This window comes from Mustela nigripes, chromosome 6 (genome assembly GCF_022355385.1).
Source record: "Mustela nigripes isolate SB6536 chromosome 6, MUSNIG.SB6536, whole genome shotgun sequence".
Lineage (NCBI taxonomy): Eukaryota > Metazoa > Chordata > Mammalia > Carnivora > Mustelidae > Mustela > Mustela nigripes.
In genome coordinates this window covers 142,023,626-142,041,464 of record NC_081562.1, presented here as the reverse complement: position 1 = coordinate 142,041,464, position 17,839 = coordinate 142,023,626, and the positions used below count along the sequence as shown (strand labels likewise).

The 17,839-nt window shown below is 39.6% G+C and overlaps 1 protein-coding gene across 1 annotated transcript in view; it reads left to right on the top strand.

Annotated features, from left to right (window-relative positions):
• The window catches only part of LOC132020207 (sterile alpha motif domain-containing protein 1-like), a 112,820-nt gene extending 97,981 nt beyond the window's left edge, over positions 1-14,839 (top strand). Inside the window, exon 3 of the mRNA XM_059404415.1 lies at positions 14,180-14,839. The gene's annotated coding sequence lies outside the window, so the exon portion shown is untranslated. The remainder of the gene's footprint in view (positions 1-14,179) is intronic.
• Positions 14,840-17,839: the final 3,000 nt, after the last annotated feature.

Genomic DNA, 17,839 nt, shown 5'->3' with positions numbered 1-17,839 from the left:
ACAAAGTTGGTGGCATTAGTACTGTCCCTGTGGGCTGAGTGGAGTCTGGTGTTGTTAAACCTGTCATGGTGGTTATCTTTGCTCCAGTCAATGTTACAATTGAAGTAAAGTTTATTGAGATGCACCATGAAACTTTGAGTGAAGTTCTTTCTGGGGACAATACGGGCTTCGGTGTCCAGAACGTATCTGTCAAAGATTGTTGTGGCATTGTGGGTCACATCACAGCAAATTCGACCCACCAACCAAAGCATCTGGCTCAGGTGATTACCCTGAACCACCCAGGCCAGATCAGTGCTGGATAGGCACGTGGGCTGGATTGTCACACAGTTCACATTGTTTGTAATTCTGCTGTGCTGAAAGAGAAGATTGATTGTTGTTCTAGAACAAAAGCCAAAAGATGGTTCCAAGTTGTTGAAATCTGATGATGCTTCCATCATTGGTATGGTTCCTGGCAAGTCTATGTATGTTGAAAGCTTCTTTGACTATCCTTCTCTGGACTGTTTTGCTGTTGGTGACATGAGACAGATGGCTGTTGGGGGTGTCAAAGCAGTGGACAAGAAGGCAGCTGGAGCTGGCCAGGTCACCAAGTCTGCCCAGAAAGCTCAGGAGGCTAAATGAGTATTATACCCAATACCTGCCTCCCCAGTCTTCAACAGTGGTAGAGGAACATCTCAGAACTGTTTTGTCAATTTGGCCATTTAAGTTTAACAGTCTGCGACTGGTTAATGATAGATCCATTGTAAAACCTTCAGAGGGAAAGAGGAATGTTTTGTGGACCATTTGTTTTGTGTGTGTGTATGTGTGGCGGATTTAAGTAATTAGTTTTTAAAATCAGTATTTTTTAATTAGTTTTTAAAATCAGTACTTTTTAATGACCAAAAATCTGTCACAGAATTTTGAGACCTATTAAAACAAAAGGTTTTTTTTTTTTCTTCAAATGTTTTATTTATTTATTTATTTGACAGAGATGCAGCAAGACAGGGAACACAAGCAGGGGGAGTGGGAGAGAAAGAAGCAGGCTTCCCGCCAGAGACCTTGAGCTCGATCCTAGGACTCCAAGATCATGATCTGAGCTGAAGGCAGACGCTTAATGACTGAACTACCCAGGTGCCCCTACAATAAAAGTTTAATGAGAAAAAATCCAAATCCCATCAGAGAGAGAGAGAGAGAGAGATTGCGAGCCAGAAGATTCCCACTATCCTCTTGATTGAGCAGGGTCCTAGATGCTTCTAATTCATCCCAGTTCCAACCACCATAAACAGTATAAGAAGAAGGAAGATGAATGGGAGAAAAATCAGTAAAAATCACCATAATACACCCAACAAAAAAGAGGCAGGTGAAAAAGATACATAGGAGGAACCCAGGTATACGTTTTCTACGCTTCTTCTACTCACCATCTTGTTTGCTGAGCAATGGAAATCCCAGCAATAAACAGGGATTGGGGAAAATAGAAGACAAAGTGAAAATAATAAATGATTTTATGAGGGAAAAGGAAGAGCCAGCGTGAGTGCCTGGTCGGTTTCATCTGTTGTTTTCCTTTATTGATCCATTGTCTTCAGCATCAAATATGATGTTAACTGGTACTTTGACATACACATATTTGCAATCATATGTAAAGGGGGAAATTTTTAATGCTTCTAATACAGTTCTAAAATCTGAAATGGGTGCTGAAAGTAGAAAAATTTTTTCGCATCAAGGGAGATAATATGATTTATTTTCCGTTTAATACATATATGAATTATATCCTTAGATTTCTTATTATTGAATTTTTTTGCATTGCTGACATGCTTTGCTGATCTATATTATTCTTTAAAAGTACTGTTAAATTAGGGGTACCTGGGTAGCTCAGTCAGTTAAATGACTGACTCTTGATTTCAGCTCAGGTCATGATATCAGGAGTGTGGGATGGAGCCCAATCATGGCTCTGCACTCAGCAGGGAGCCTGCTTGGGATTCTCTCTCTCCTTTTCCTTCAGCCCCTCCCCCTGCTTTCTTGCTTGCTCTTTCTCTGTCTCTCTCTCAAATAAATAAACTGATCTCTTTTAAAAGTACTGTTAAGGGGTGCCTGGGTGGCTCAGTGGGTTAAAGCCTATGCCTTTGACTCAGGTCATGATCCCAGGGTCCTGGGATCGAGCCCTGCATCAGGCTCTCTGCTCAAGCAGGGAGCCTGCTTCCCCCTCTCTCTCTCGGCCTGCCTTTCTGCCCATTTGTGATCTCTGTCTGTCAAATAAGTAAAATCTTAAAAAAAAAAAAAGTACTGTTAAATTATATTTGCAAATAATTTATTCAAGATCTTGGCTTCCATATTAAAAGCCTAGATTGGTTTACAATTCTTTCCCAGTCTCTGGCACCAAGGCAGGTTGGTTTGACAACCACCACGATGAGGAACTTCTGACTACATTTTAGAGTAGTTTGTTTCCAGCCACAGCCACTGTCAGAGGATAACAGGATAACCAAAATGTGAGCAAGACATCAGCTGCATTCCCTTGTTTCTGTAACTGTTCATGCTGTCTCTATTTGCCTCAAATGTATACTACCATAGAGTCATAGAGTTATACACGCGCACATACACACATAAAGGTGAGCAATGTTTATGAGTTAGGAAGATATGGGATCCTGGGGAAGCCTTTATCACACATGAATGTTTCCCATCCTCTAACCCCCAAGCCCTGCAAAACTGAACCCTGGACCTGCAAAATTCTCCCTTCTGTAATGCACAGTAATTTGCACCTTTTTCAAACCTGGAGCTGGCTCTTGTTGAAATCAAGAGACTTGATTCAGCTTCTACCAAAGAACATAAATGTATTTTCCCAAGAGAAATAGTTTTTTCTCTCAAAAGAATTATGGTGCCAGCTGTAAAGATAAAACAAATTTTCTACCTTAAAACAGAGGCTACAAAATAGATGTGTTTTTAACAATCTTTTGAGCAGGAGACCTTATTTGGGGATATTTTGTCTACAGAAGTTATTATATTCCATATTTTTTTACTTAATTTTTTACCTAACAATTAAAAATTATAGATAAAATACGAAATGCATACTTTATTATTGCGTGGTGCTGAGTGGAGTCTGCAATCTGTAGGCTTGTGAATAAACATCACCAACTAAAATTCAAATTAATGACAGAGTGCCTGGCCAGCTTAGTCAGCATGAGACTCTTGATCTTGGGGCCATGAATTCAAACCCCACCTTGGCCATAGACTTTACTTAAAAAGTACTTACATACAATTAAAATGAATGGAATCAGAAGTAAATTGAATCACTAAAATCACTGTAATGTTCTGCTTAGGCCACAGCAAAGAACATGATGTCTCTATCAGGTAGGAATTGCATTCCTTCCCTGGAGGTAACAGAAATCTCAAGACAGTGGCCTAAGCACAAGAGCTTATTTGCTCATATAAAATCCCAGGGCCGGCATGGCGGCTGCACATAGAAGGAGCCAGTCTCAAGTCCTTGACTATGTTCCTGTCTCTCCATCTTCAGAATATGACCCATCAATAAGGTCACCTCATGGTCCAAGTCTGGATCCCAGCAGGGTGTCTGCAATTCAGGGAGCAGCAGGAGGCCTAAAAGGAGGTTCTTCTCTATTTAACTGGCTTCTGTTACAGAGCTTCCATCGAGTCCCACACATACTTCCATACACATTTCCTTACCCAGAACTTAGTCACCCAGCCATGTCTCTGAGACCTATTAATGTGGTCTTCTTTCTAAGAGGCATCTATTACTAAGAACAAAGGGGCTGGCATTTGGTAAATGGATGGCCATTTCTGCTACAATAATTCAATTATAGTTGATGTAAAAACAAAGTATGTAAAAACAAAGTTCTAAATTATGAAATATTTCAAATAGAAAATATCATATCTGTGTACCTAACACTCAGAAAAAAACATTTGTTTCAAAAATGTATGAGACATAGATCATTGTAGGCACACCCTAGGCTCACTGTTCTCCAGATGTCACCACGGTGTTCATGCTCAGGCATATCCTCCCCATGCCTGTGTTGTCTTTGTCAGCTTATATATGCACTCTTAACTATATAGTGATTTTGTGTGTGTAAAATTTATACAAATGTTGTCATAATGCTTCAAATCATTTCTAGTTTTCCTTTTTGGGAGACATGTTGTCAGTATTGATCCTTTCAGGACATGTAGATATAATTCATGCATAATCTAGCAACACTTACCAAAGAGTCTATTCTTTTCCTCACTGGTTTGTAATACCACCAAGTACACCAAATGTACCAAGTACTCAAGGATGGTTTACAGCTCTTTTCTGTTTCATTGCTATCTTAGTCCATCTCTGTATCAGTTCCACATGGTTTTAATCCTGATAGTTTTATATAAAGTCTTGATACCTAAAAGACAATTCTCCCTCCTTCATCTTCTTCAAAATTGTTTGGACTGTTTTTTACTGTATCAGTTTCCTGTTGCTCTTATAACAAATTACCACAAATTTAGTGGCTGAAAAACAACACAAATTGATTTTCTTACAGTTCTGGAAATCAGAAGTATAAAATCAAAGTGTCAACAGGCTATGTTCCTTCTCTGGAGCCTTTCCATCTCTCTCTCTGTGATCACATGGCTTTTTTTCACTCTGACTTTCCCACTTCCTTCTTATAAGGATGCTTGTGTTGGGGCCTACCCAGATGATCCAATAATTTCTCCATCTCAAGATCCCAGCTTAAAAAAAATCCCTAACTTAATCACATCTGCAAAGTTTTTTGCTGTGTAAGGTAACATATTCACAGGCTTCATGCATTAATACCTGGACATTTTGGGAAAAGTGATTATTCATCAACCGCTTTGAAAATTTAATTTTTCAATTGCCAGTTTCTATGGAAGAAGACACTCTGTTAGGATGTTGACTGCATAGCATTACATTTATAGATTAATGTGAGAATGGTATCTTTTAGAATACTGAGCTTTTCCATTAATAAACATGGTTTATCTCTTTATTTAGGTGTTCTTTTGTACTCTTTAGTTAAGATATATAATTTTTTCTGCAAAATTGTACAACTTTTAGTTGTATTTATTTTTAGGTACTATATATACATTTGTGCTATTGTAAAAAGGATTCTTTATTATCACAGTTTCTACTTGTTTTGTAGGTATGTATGAATACTATTGAATTTTAATTTATTTACCTTGTACTTAGCAAGTACTTACTGAATTTTCTTTCATTTCTAAAACTTATCTGAAGATTCTCTTGAATTTTGTACATAGACATTTTTTTCTGTAAATAATTTTTTCCTGTTTTTTTTCTTATACTATTTTTTTCTTGTCTTATTGCATTAGCTAGGTACTTCACTGCAAAGCTGAATAATCCTTCTAACTTTTTACTTATATGCTGGTTGCTCTTAGTACTTTGTCAAGTTTCAGGAGTTCCTCTCTATTCCTGGTTTGCCCAGAGATTTTTTTTTTTTCAGAAGCTTTTTATTTATTTTCTTAAGTATTCTTTACCTAATGTGGACCTTGAACTCAGAACTTCAAGATCAAGATTTGCATGCTGAGCTAAGCCTTTTCTTAAAAAGAAAAGGCATTGATCTTATCTGATGATTTTCTTCATCCAGTGAAATATGTTTTTCTTGTTTAATCTGTTAATGGAATCTATTAGTATGTGTTCCTAGGATAAACCTTACTTGGTCAAACTATCATCTTTTTAATATATTACTGATTTAGTTTACCAATATTTTATTTAGGTCTTTTTATAATAGTTTATCCACTAGATTAGCCTATACATTTTCTTCACTGTACTGGACTTTCCTCACTTTAATGCCAATGTTAGATTAATCTTGTAAAGTTAGTTACTTAGAAATAGAGGAGTTATTTATATATTTTGGATATTACGCTTAAGTACATATATTACAAAAATTAGCACCCCATTTGTGTTTTTGATTTCCTTAAAATAGAAATTCTTGGGGTGCCTGCATAACTCAGTGAGTCCTGTTCTCAGCTCAGGTCTTGATCTCTGAGACAGGAGTTCAACCCCCACGTGGATCCTACTTTAAAAAAAAAAAATTCTTAATTTTAATGTCAAATAAGTCACTTTTCTCTGATTAGTCTGTGTCTTGCTTAAGGAAACATTCACTACTCCAAGGTCAAGGAGCTATGTCCTTCCGATAGTTCCACTTCTCACATTCAAGTCTTGGTACACCAGGAATTGACCTGCAGATATGCTGTGAGGTAGATGTTGTTTTTCCCCATGTGAATAACCAACTACCCAGCACCATTTGTGAAGTGTGTCTCCTTTCCTTGCTGATCAATAACCCATCCCTGCAGCCCCAGAGATGTGAATGTTGCTGCTGCTGCCCTTGCAGTGGCTTGTCTTTTTCTATGTTTTGGTCAGCTTTGTGGGATCACTGATCCTTGAACCCTCCAGGTCTAAATTAGGAAAGCTTTCCTCTAGAGATGGTTTGCTTCCTTATAATGCCTGTCTGGCTCCAGAACCCAAGGCCAGCTTCCCCACCCTACCCCAGCCCACACAAAATGTCCCAGAAGCAATACTGCTGTACACCTCCACCAACCCAAGGCAAGCCCACCTCTTCAGGATGCCACCTGCTCCAATCCAACTTGCATTTTTTTCCAGGGGGTGACGCTTGGAGAGTGTGGGGTAGATATTTACAGAACCTAGCTGAAATGCAGTGGAGGGCTTTCAGAGAACCTTAAATAAGTCAAGTCCAGACCAATCTCTAAAATTTACATACAGTGTGTGTATGTGTAATTTTTGTAAAACAACTGAGATCATACTTTTGTTTTGTGCTGTAATCTTCACTTTTCTGATGTCTTGGAAAGCATTCCTTGTCGATATGTAACATTCATATGTAATTTTAATATTGTAATAGTATTTAATAGTCTTGATTGTGCCATGCATTATTTAACCATTTGTGTACTATGTCCAAAGACCGGCGGGCCTGCAGCATTTTAAAAGTCTCTAGGAGAAATAGGCAGGGTATGATTTTCAATTTAGAAACAGAAAATGAGAAAAATAATTGTCCCATGTTTTAACAATCAGATGTAAGTATACTGTCACTGGAAGTGACCGCTGTGTCATTTGAGGCATGTTAGCAAATGTCTAGGGGGGCTAGGGAAGGGTGGCACATCTGCTTTTTCTCCTGTTCCAAATATTTCACATCAGCTTCTCAGGCTGCAGTCGTCAAAGGATGACTTAAGGGGACCCTTTAAATTCAGGTTAATTGTATGTGAATTAGGAGTGCACGCGCACACACAGACACACAGACACACACGGTTTTCCTTTTTTCTTTTGGACGATCCTTTTCCCGAATAGGGCAGAGCCACTAGAGATGGATGCCTCTCTCTGCTCAGAAACCACCCTGGAAACTCAGAGGGATTTCTGGGTGCACAAAGATCTAGGTTGTCCATTCTATACCATTTCAGAGGACATCAGAAGTGCATAAGCAGAGAATCCACAGATACATAATCAGGCCTCCTATATATATGACTGCCCATCAAGTGTTGTAACTGGAATGTGGGGGGGGGGGGGTTCTTGTATCCACTGGTAAAACACAAAGCCCAATGACAAATCCTTGGTGGTGAACACACAGTGTGTCTCAGTTACTGCCCTGCCAGGTGAGTTTGAAGGTTTCTTCAAACTCAGCTAGGCATAAGTAATGTAGGTACCTCTCTAGGCACTTGTCCTATATCGAGAGGAGTAACTGCCAGTACTGAGAGTCTCAGATTTACATCATTTTACTGCTCTTAACACACATAATTTCTAGTGTAGAATGGAATGTATAGAATAAAATAAAGAGTTTGATGTGGACCATCAACAACTACAGTCTTTATTATGAAACCCAGGACAACAATATGCTGTCATAGTCTCCCAATTTATTCTAAACTGTCATCATCAAAAACAAGAATTAAGTGCCAGGATTAGCAACTATTCAAACAGGGGCAAAACATCTCCATAAAAAATATTTATATAATTTCAGTAGTTAAGGTTTTGCCCTAAGTACCTATATCTATTCCGTTTCTTTTTAAAATTTTTTATATCTTTTTTATTATATTCAATTACCCACATACACTACATCATTAGTTTTTGATGCAAAATTCAATGATTAGTTGCATATAACATCCAGTGCTCATCACCACACATGCTCTCCTTAATACCCATCATCTGGTTACCACATCCCTCTACCCTCCTCACCTCTGTAACCCTCAGTTTGTTTCCCAGAGTCCAGAGTCACTCATGGTTTGTCTCCCTGATTTCTTCCCATTCAGTTTTCCCTCCCTTCCCCTGTGGTCCTCCACGCTATTCCTTATGTTCCACATATAAGTGAAACCATATGATAATTATCTTTCTCTGATTGACTTATTTCACTTAACACAATCCCCTCCAGTCCCATCCATGTTGATGCAAATGGTGGGTATTTATCCTTTCTGACGTGTGTCTCACAAAGCCCAGATACTTTCTAAAGAAATATAAAAATCAAAACTTCAAGAATAGAATTCTTTTCTAGTTATTATGAAATTTCCAAGCACTTTGAGGTACAAAACATGCTTAACCATTTTTGTTTTCAGAGCAAACAAAATAAAATCAAATTAGTTGATTATAAACAGGCATAAACAAACTTAACAATCTTGAGTGTGAAAATGTTCTAAAACTGGATCATGGTGATGACTACACAACTAGGCAAATTTGCTAAAAATCATTGAATTGTATACTTAAAACAGGTGAGTTTTATGATATGTAAATTATACCTCAATAAAGTTACAACAAATTAGTTGCAATGCTTCCTATGACCACAGAATGTCAGCAAAGTCAGCTATGAAGGATTTTTCTATAAACCTAATTTTCCAAGGAGAATGCCAGCAACCACTAGATGTAGCTGTCTTTCACTACAGAAATGCCTTTGTTCTGGCTCTCAAGTGCCTGAAGTTATCACGCACCAGAGTCAGGCATCAGGAATAGGGAAACATTTTCAAATATTGGTTTATGCAGACCTACAATGATTCAAGCAATCAAATCATCTTATCCATGGTATATACAATAAATAAAACTAATCTCATGCTACAGTCGTTTTCAAAAAGCAACTAGAAATTAATTCTTACTGAAAATATTAAAATCATTTAAAACTACTTATGCATTCTAGTAAACATAGTATGTAAACTTTATGAAAATTTTATTTTATATTTTTTTATTTTTTTAAACGTACATTTTAAAGTATGATTTTTTTTTATAAAGATTTTATTTATTTGACAGACAGCTCACAAGCAGGCAGAGAGATAGGTGGTGGGGGGGAGAGGGGGGAAGAACTCTGAGGCTCCCCACTGAGCAGAGAACCCAATGCAGAGCTCTGTCCCAGGACCCCGAGATCATGAGCCGAAGGCAGAGGCTCAACCCACTGAGCCACCCAGGAGCCCCTTCAAGTATGATTTTTAAATTTTTGATCTATGGGACACCTGGGTGGCTCAGTGGGTTGAGCGTCTGACTCTTGCTCAGGTCATGATCTCAGGGTCATGAGGTCGAGTCCCTCGTTAGGCTCTGAACTCAGCAGAGGGTCTGCTTGAGCTTCTCCCTCCCTCTCCTTTTGTCCTTCTCGCCGCTTGCACAAGCTCTCTCAAATAAATAAATCTAAAAAAATCTTTTTTATCTAAGTCCCCTTAAGTTAGACAAATTAACCAGTGAAACTTTCACTGGTTAATTTCTGGTTTTCACTGGTTAATTTCATTTTTTTCAAGTAACTAGGTAACATGAAAGAAAACCTTTTAAAAGGAAGACAGTCTCTCTTATTACCTCTTTAGTTCTTTTAAGAACATAAAATGCACTGGATTATAGGAAGGCAAACCCTCTAATACACACTGAAAACCACAAACATTTCTGGGCTGGTGATACTTCCTCTTACGCAGTGCAGCCCTGTTAGAATTAAGAAGGGTGGAGGAAACTTGCGAGCTGGAAATTTTCTCAGTCGCATTTGGAGCATACTTACAATTAAGTGAAATAATATTTGTCCAAATAAAGTCTTCATGTGTCAAAATCTTAACCTAGGTTTCCCAAATCAAAATAGATGCCATGTCTTCATTATGAGGTCAGTTTTAGGCTAAGAGCTTTTTGCTTTTGAATTCTGGTTAATATTTGAAATGGCCAGAATGACAATTTCTTAGACTAATGATCTGAGTACCAGGAATCCAGAAACTGCTCACAGGAATAAAAAAAAAAAATAGGACTTGATGAAATATTACTTACATTAATTTTTCTAAGAAATTTGAGGGTCAGCTGTGTTCTTTACAGTATCATCAAATGTCAAGGTCAAAGTAGACAAAACCGAGGTTAAGTGATGTGGCCAAAGTGACACAGGTAGTGAATGAAAGAGTGAGGTCTAGGACCAAGTCCTGTGGCTCACCGCCTAAGTCCTTGTTTAAAACACGCATCCATTATTCATTCTATGCTTTATATTATCTGTAACATCGGGGGTTTTCTGTTGTTTCTGTAGTTCTTTTTACCTAGTATGGATTTGAAAAAGACAGATAACGATTGCTTATTCAAGAGCTATAAAATACATCATGAGACAGTGATGTTTGGGTTGCTAAATGCTTTAGAAGAAATAGTCAAGTAATTAGTTATGGTGAAAATGTCTTAGGACTGAGAACGACATGTGGAATCCTACTATGCTTTGGAGAATGAAGTCTATGCCATCTGTGGAAGGGCTCCCCTAGCTATTCGGCAAAGCCCCCATGGCAACCCAGTCTTCTTTACTCTCTGCCACTACACTGGGAGCTCCTGTTTACTAAGCACTGTTCTGCCAGTTCCCCCCGCCCTCTGCCAAACTGCATGATCCTATAAGTATTTCTGGAGCAAAAGCAACCAGGCATTTAATGACGTAAGTCATGTCTCTTGACGAGAAAGATTAAGGAGTCAGGCATGTTATGTACCCTTGATAAAAGAGATTTGTGTTCTGCCCTTCAGGGTCTAAGCTCCAACCAAATCCAGCTGGGTAGTATTAATTCAGACATCTGAAAAAAGGATAAATGCAAGTAATACAGAGATCTGTATACACATGCCTGCAAATACAAAACTACGCTGCCTAAAAGCTGCAACCTTTGTGGCATCAGATGTATTTTCATTTTAACACTGGGTGGTTAGGTAATTTAAAAGATAGTAAGAATTCTAACCAAAGTAGCAGATATGCATGTGTATTTTTAAAAACTTTTTTATGTATATCTATTTTTAAACAAATTCATATTGAAATGGATTAATGTTCTAAGATTTGGAATTTCTAACATTCTGTTATTTTTCATAAGTTCATGTATCACACCAAAAGTCCCTGAATTTAAATTGTTCAAAGGCATACCATTACTGTCACTAATCTAACCTCTAAGTAATTGCCAAACATCACCACTGCCTTAATCTTCAGTTACATTTTTTGATCTTTCAAACTAAGATAACAAAACAAATGCTGATCTTGGCATCTACTAAGCAACAGGATATGCTATATATATATATATATATATATATATATATATATATTTAAGCTTAGAAATATCACTGTTCTCCCACAGTGAATGAAAGACACACTTTTCTCAGTATTGTCAATAACTTCTAGTTATATGATCGTGTCTCTCTGATCCTTCTGAGCCCCACAGTCTGATAACGTGTTAAGATATGAGTTAAAATGCTATCCATGGCCATGACTGAATGACACCCCAGGTAGTATGGGGAGGCAAAACCCTTTGACATTGGTCTCATTTTCCATTGTGTTCTAACCACTTAGAGTAATTAATTATAAACAATTAAAGCAAAATCAGCAATTTTACTATAAAGTGATTCATTTTAAAATTACTTGTTTACTAAAAATATGACCTGAAAGCAATTTATAAGATTCCCATATCCAATAGTTCATTCCTTTTGCAAGTAACTGTGTACCTATATAGTCAGGGGCAAATATATAGATAGTCATATGACTTCTTGTCAAATTATTGTTCCTCCTTCCATAATAATTTACCCAAGACTACCCAGAGTGCTATGAACATAATTCACTAAACTAGATGGGAGAAAACTTTTACCCTCTACCCTCAGGGGGCTTTGACATATACTTGGGAGAGTTCATGGCAGAAAATATTACCCATCAGTTTTGAAATTTTCATAGACCAAGAATGTTTAAAAGAAGGAGTTACAGAAATGGCCCATACATCATGTCAGTCCGTGGCTTGACACCAAAAAGTCTTGCAGGCTCAGTAAATATTGGATGGGTGCAGTCATCCATGACTTTGGGGAACACTGGACAAGGCCTGACCCCAGACAGTGTTCTCCAGCATCAGCATGTTTCAGAAAAAGGAATGGAATGGGTTAAAAATAGAAATACTTTGACCTACTAAATCAAAATGCCAGATACATGGAAAGCCAAACAGAATCATCATATGGTACAGTCACATTATCCTCTATCTAAAAAGCCCATTTTCATGAAACACTTCCTTATTTAGGCTAATTACTTCCTCAAGAGTTTACCAATAATCACTAGGTTTTAAAAGGTAAGAATTTAAAAGTCTAAGGCAAGCTTGACACTGGCCTGCCATGAGTCAGTCACCAAACACTAAGAGCAAGGCTTGTGTATTTGTTCTAGAGACTATTACACCACATGTCAAATATCCTCACAGTAGTAGTCCACGACAGATCTGGCAGGGTCCCTATGTCCTCCCACTGTTTCAAGGAGACCAGCTGGAGTTTCCTCTGGTGAGCTGTGGTGTTTCATCTATTCAGACCTCAAGGGCAAATGCTTTCTCAGGAAACTGTGTTTACACCAGAGCGGACTAAAAACCCAGTCTAAAGCAAAATGGAAGCCTCATGGTAACAGACTACTATACTAATTGAGAGGTCTGAGTTATTTCTAGTCTTTTTTTTTTTTTAAGATTTTATTTATTTATTTGACAGAGAAAGAGATGGCAAGGGAGGGAACACAAGCAGGGGGAGTAGGAGAGGGAGAAGCGGACTCCCTGCTGAGCAAGGAGCCCGAAGGGGGGCTCAAGCTCTGGACCCTGGGATCATGGCCTGAGCCAAAGGCAGCTGCTTAATGACAGAGCTACCCAGATGTCCCAATCCTAGTCTCTTCACTGCCAACAGCCAATACTTAAGTCAACTTGAAATTTGGTTTCCTTGTCTCTAAAATTAAAGGAAAACTTATAGTTGATCCTTCAACAGCACAAGGGCTGGGGTGCTGACAACCCCCTCCCCATGGTCAAAAATCCACATATAACTAAATCCACATATAACTCCCCCCAAAACTTTAATAGCTTACTGTTGACCAAAAGCCTTAATGATAATAAAGTCAATTAATACATATTTTATATAGTGTATACTGTATTCTTATAATAAACTAAGCTAGAGAAAAGAAAATGTTAAGAAAATCATAAAAGAGTACACACTTAAAGTTTCAAACCATAAAAAATCCGTGTTTAAGGGCACCCATGCAGTTCAAACCTGTGTTTGTTCAAGGGTCAACTATATACTTTCAGGACTTCTTTTACCTTGAAGATTCTACTTCAATGTGTACAACTGCAGCTTTGATATGCCAACAGCTAGTCATTAAACCAGGGTCATTTTCTCTTGAACAGCACCAGGGATTTTAAAAACCAGAGAGAAACTAATACATGCTTCTGCTCAAGAGAAAAGGACAGGTTTGGATATTTGTAGATCTAACAACTTGGAGCCACAGAACTCTCTTTCAGCAGGCCACCACCTGCTTGGTCAGCATGTGCTTCTCTTGGTCCCTTTTGGGCCTTTGGTGGAGTTTAGGTCAGAGCCCCAGGACAGAGGCATCGTGCCACTTGCTGGGTTCTGTTCTTGGTCTTGAGCTCTACCAGCTATGTGACCTTAGGCAAGTTACTTAACCTTGTCTTTAAGCCAGTTTCATCTGCCAACTGGGGATGATGATAAAAGCACCAAGACTTGTTGGGGTATAAGAGTTAAATGTGATAAGCCTATAAGGCATATTGGTACTCGCAGACTAAGCACTCGGTATATGGAGCAATGAGTTTGGATTACAGATGCATGGTTGTAGCAGCTATAGAATGAACCTGGAGAAAGTCCATGAAGTCACGATGCTGCCACAGCTGCCAGTCCTCTCCTCTTCCAGACTTATTCTTACTTATTCTTACTTATTCTTACTTATTCTCACTTATTGACTTGAAGGAATGAATGAACATGCTGACTCCCTATATCTCTTTACAGAAAGTCCAGATCACACAGCTCTGAAGATGGGACAGTAACGAAAGGAAGCATGTGACATGATCAATGCATTAAAGGGATCTTCTGCATGAAAAAGAAACTTGTAGTCGTGGCTGCCCTCCCAGGAGGTAGCTTTGAGTCAGGGAGAGGAAGCTGACTTTTCACTAAATGCCTTTGTATCTTCTGAATTTCGAACCTCAAATATGTTACCTATATTAAAAAATATTTTTAACATGTCAATTTTTGAAAAGTAAGAAGACACCTTGTAACTTAAAATCATTGACATCTTCCCCTCATGAGAGCTGGGGAGCTCTGAAAGCCCAGCCTCACTCGCCCTTCAGGACATCTGAGTGCGGGTCGCTGCTGTCTCACCCACGCACGCCCCGAACTGGAGGGGTATGTGTTGAAGCCATGGGAGCTGGAAGAGAGGGAAGGTTCAGCATTATTTCACGTTTTGACTGGTTTCTGCACAAAGGAACCGAAGGAATTTCTACTGTAGATTTAGAGCAGGTCTTTTGCTGTGATTCTATTCTCCTGCCCCAGGAAGGCAAAGACCAGAATTAAAAGAAAGAACAGAGAGTGTGTGTGGTGTGTGTGTTCCAAATAACCCATGCTGGCTCAGCTTTTCCACATTGTTTTCCCAAATATTTTTCTAATAAATAAATCTAAAAAACTTAGCATACTTTCGAAAATTAAGACTGGCTTGGAAATAACTAAGGGTTGCATTTTATTTGAGCAAGTACAAGTATAACAAACGTATAGTAAGGTTAATTTTCCCTTTTACTCATCATTTCCCATCCCTGATGGAATTATGTGTGAATGTGTGAAGAGGATGGACCTGAAAAGAATTTTTTTTTTTAAGATTTTATTTATCTACGTGAGACAGAGCTAGAGCATGAACAGCGGAAGGGGCGGAGGGAGAGGGAGTAGCAGACTGCCGTCTGAGCAGGAAGCCTGCTGGTGGGGTGGGGGCTGACTGATCCTTGGACTCCGAGATCATGACCTGAGCTGAAGACACCCAGGCGCCCCCCTGAAAAGAAATATCTTAAAGTTCATTTAAAAGTAAGGTATCACACAGTAGCACATAACAAAATGCATCTTTGAAAAACAATACTGTGTTAAAAACGCTTTGCGCTAAAAATATATTTGGAATTCTAAAATGCATAAATGTGAAGTGTAGCTATAAGATGGATGTATATAGAAATAAGCTGTACACAAGGCAGAAATACTGAAATATGCCATGCTCGAGTAGGTCAGAATCAGGCCTGTGACTTTAGGATGACCCCAGAAGAGATAAGCCATATTTCAGTTCCTGAAGCCCGTGGCACCTGCGATAGAACAGAACAAAGTAGCGCATCACGGCGAAGCCAATTGGCAGCAGCTTGGCTTGTCCCACACAGGGCTGAATTGCTTCATTATTTTTGGTTCTAGACTAGAAAAACAGTGTGTTGGTTTCACAAGTCCTCATTAAAAAGAAGAAAAAAGTGTAGTTTAGGCACTTGGGAAACAGCCCATCAGAAGGCACTGGAAAACTCTGAAGAGAAGTGTAGCTGCTGACGCGAGAGGCTGTGCTGCCGGCAGGCCCGGCGCTCACGCACGGTTGAACGCACGGTAGGAGTCGCTCTGCTTCATTTTCCCTATCAGGTGACTGAGCAACGGGAAGCCCTAGTCACATCTGACAAGGGGCTGTAATCCCACGATTCAGGGCCGGTGGTTTCTACATCCGGTAAGTCCAGATTCTGGAGATATTAGGAGAAACGAGCGCGCACGCAGGCACGGCCCGGGACTCTGCACGACCCTGTCCTGCAGGACGGACCACGGGCGCGCAGCGGCCCGCTCGCACCGCTGGCAGCCGCCCAGTGTAAGGCTGAGTGGAGAGCTGGCGAACCGTGCTACTTTTAGCAGCGAAAGTTTGGGTTTCGGGGACACAGTGAAGGAGCAAGAAACCAGAGTTCCCACGCGCCTCGGGGAGCGGAGCGCGTGAGCCCGCCCACCCCACCCCACCCCAAGCTCTCCCTCACCCCCTGCACAGCCCAGGAGCGCATCAGCCATCCCGTCCCCACCCTTCTTCCAGAACCCGTCTGATCCACACTGATGCCATATGTTTCACACAAGCCTGAACCCCTCTCAGCCCCGGGTGGGGGGTGGGGCAGAATCTTCACTAGGAACCCCGAGCAAAAGGCACAGCCAGAACCTGGTCGTCATGCCACTGTGAAGTCACGAAATGAAGCCACCCTGGGATGCCCTATGTCTGGGCTTCTTGCTTTGTGAGGGAACGAAATCTCCTTACTGTTTAAACCTCTAGGGAGTGGGGAGACATCTGCTTTTTGTGACCCCAAGTAATGAGATGCAATCCTGTTCCTCCGAAATAACCTATTTTCTAGAGCAGTGCACACACATGAACGGATGCACACTCCCTCTTATAAACTAAACTCTGGTGTCAGTACTAACATTCTCCTAAATTCATCTCCTAAAGTCAAGCTCCTCCGAGAAGAGCAATTGCTCTTATTCCCTCTCCAGAATACCCTCCTCCCCAACACTACCGGTTACTTCAAGGCCCGGTTCAAAATCTGCCTCCTCCATGAACAGTTTCTTATTTAATCCCTGCCTACATCTGTCTCTAATTCCAACATATGGCATTTACTGTCTCTAACTTTTTTACAGCTTTCCTGCTGATCCTTGTGTTTCCCTCTCAATGTCTACCACACTGCGCACACATTTGATTTACAGTGACGGAGTATAAAGCACCATCTTCCTTCACCTGAAACATGGGATTTTCCTTTCCTCTTTTCTTCCTTGTCCTCTTTCCTCATCTTACTTCTCTGTAGAAGAAAAGACAAAAATTTAGGAAAAAGAAATTCAGAGCTCAGACCCTGAAGGAAGGTAAGTCTTTCTAAAGAAAGCTGAAATGGCATGGCCTACCTTCTGGGAGTTACAGATAAGGGAAAGAATTATGACATGGAGGAACAGCAGTTAGACACCACACCAATGACCTTCTGTTTTTGTACCTCCCTAACACTCTGAACAGGTCTCACTACTGAAAGTAGGGGAGGGGGCATCCTTAACAAATCAGAAGGTACAAGAGAAGATACAGCAGAGTCCAGCTCATGGTAGGCATTCAACAAAGGTCTCAGGAGTGCATGAGAGAGGACAGATCATCTTATGACTAGAGTTTCGGGCTTATACCTTAAAGCTTTTTATTATAAAAACAGAATGAAATGTAAATACCACTAAGAACACTGCCATCTCAATGTAATGGACTTCATCTGAATGTGTTGTCATAAAAGTCTTTAATGTGATACAGACTTCAAGCTGTTTTGAAATGGAAAATAAAATCTTGGGTTGTTTTTGTTTTTACTTTAAAACTACTATGGCCATTAGCTAAAACTCAAAGTAAGGGCCTATCTGCAGAAAGGCTTTGTCCATCATCACATGACCTGAATCTCTGTAGCTGCTCTTCTATGAAACAGCTCTGGGGCCATCCTTCCTACAAGATGGCAGAAAGAGCATCTGCAGAGCGCAAAACCTGGTGTAGAAATTGCCTCGTGTATCCTTGAAGGTTTGCAAATACAATATTAACTTTTACTTTTAACACATTCCAGATATATTAAAAATTTGTTGTAACTTTCATGAGGTTCATTCATTCAAACAGACACTAAGAAC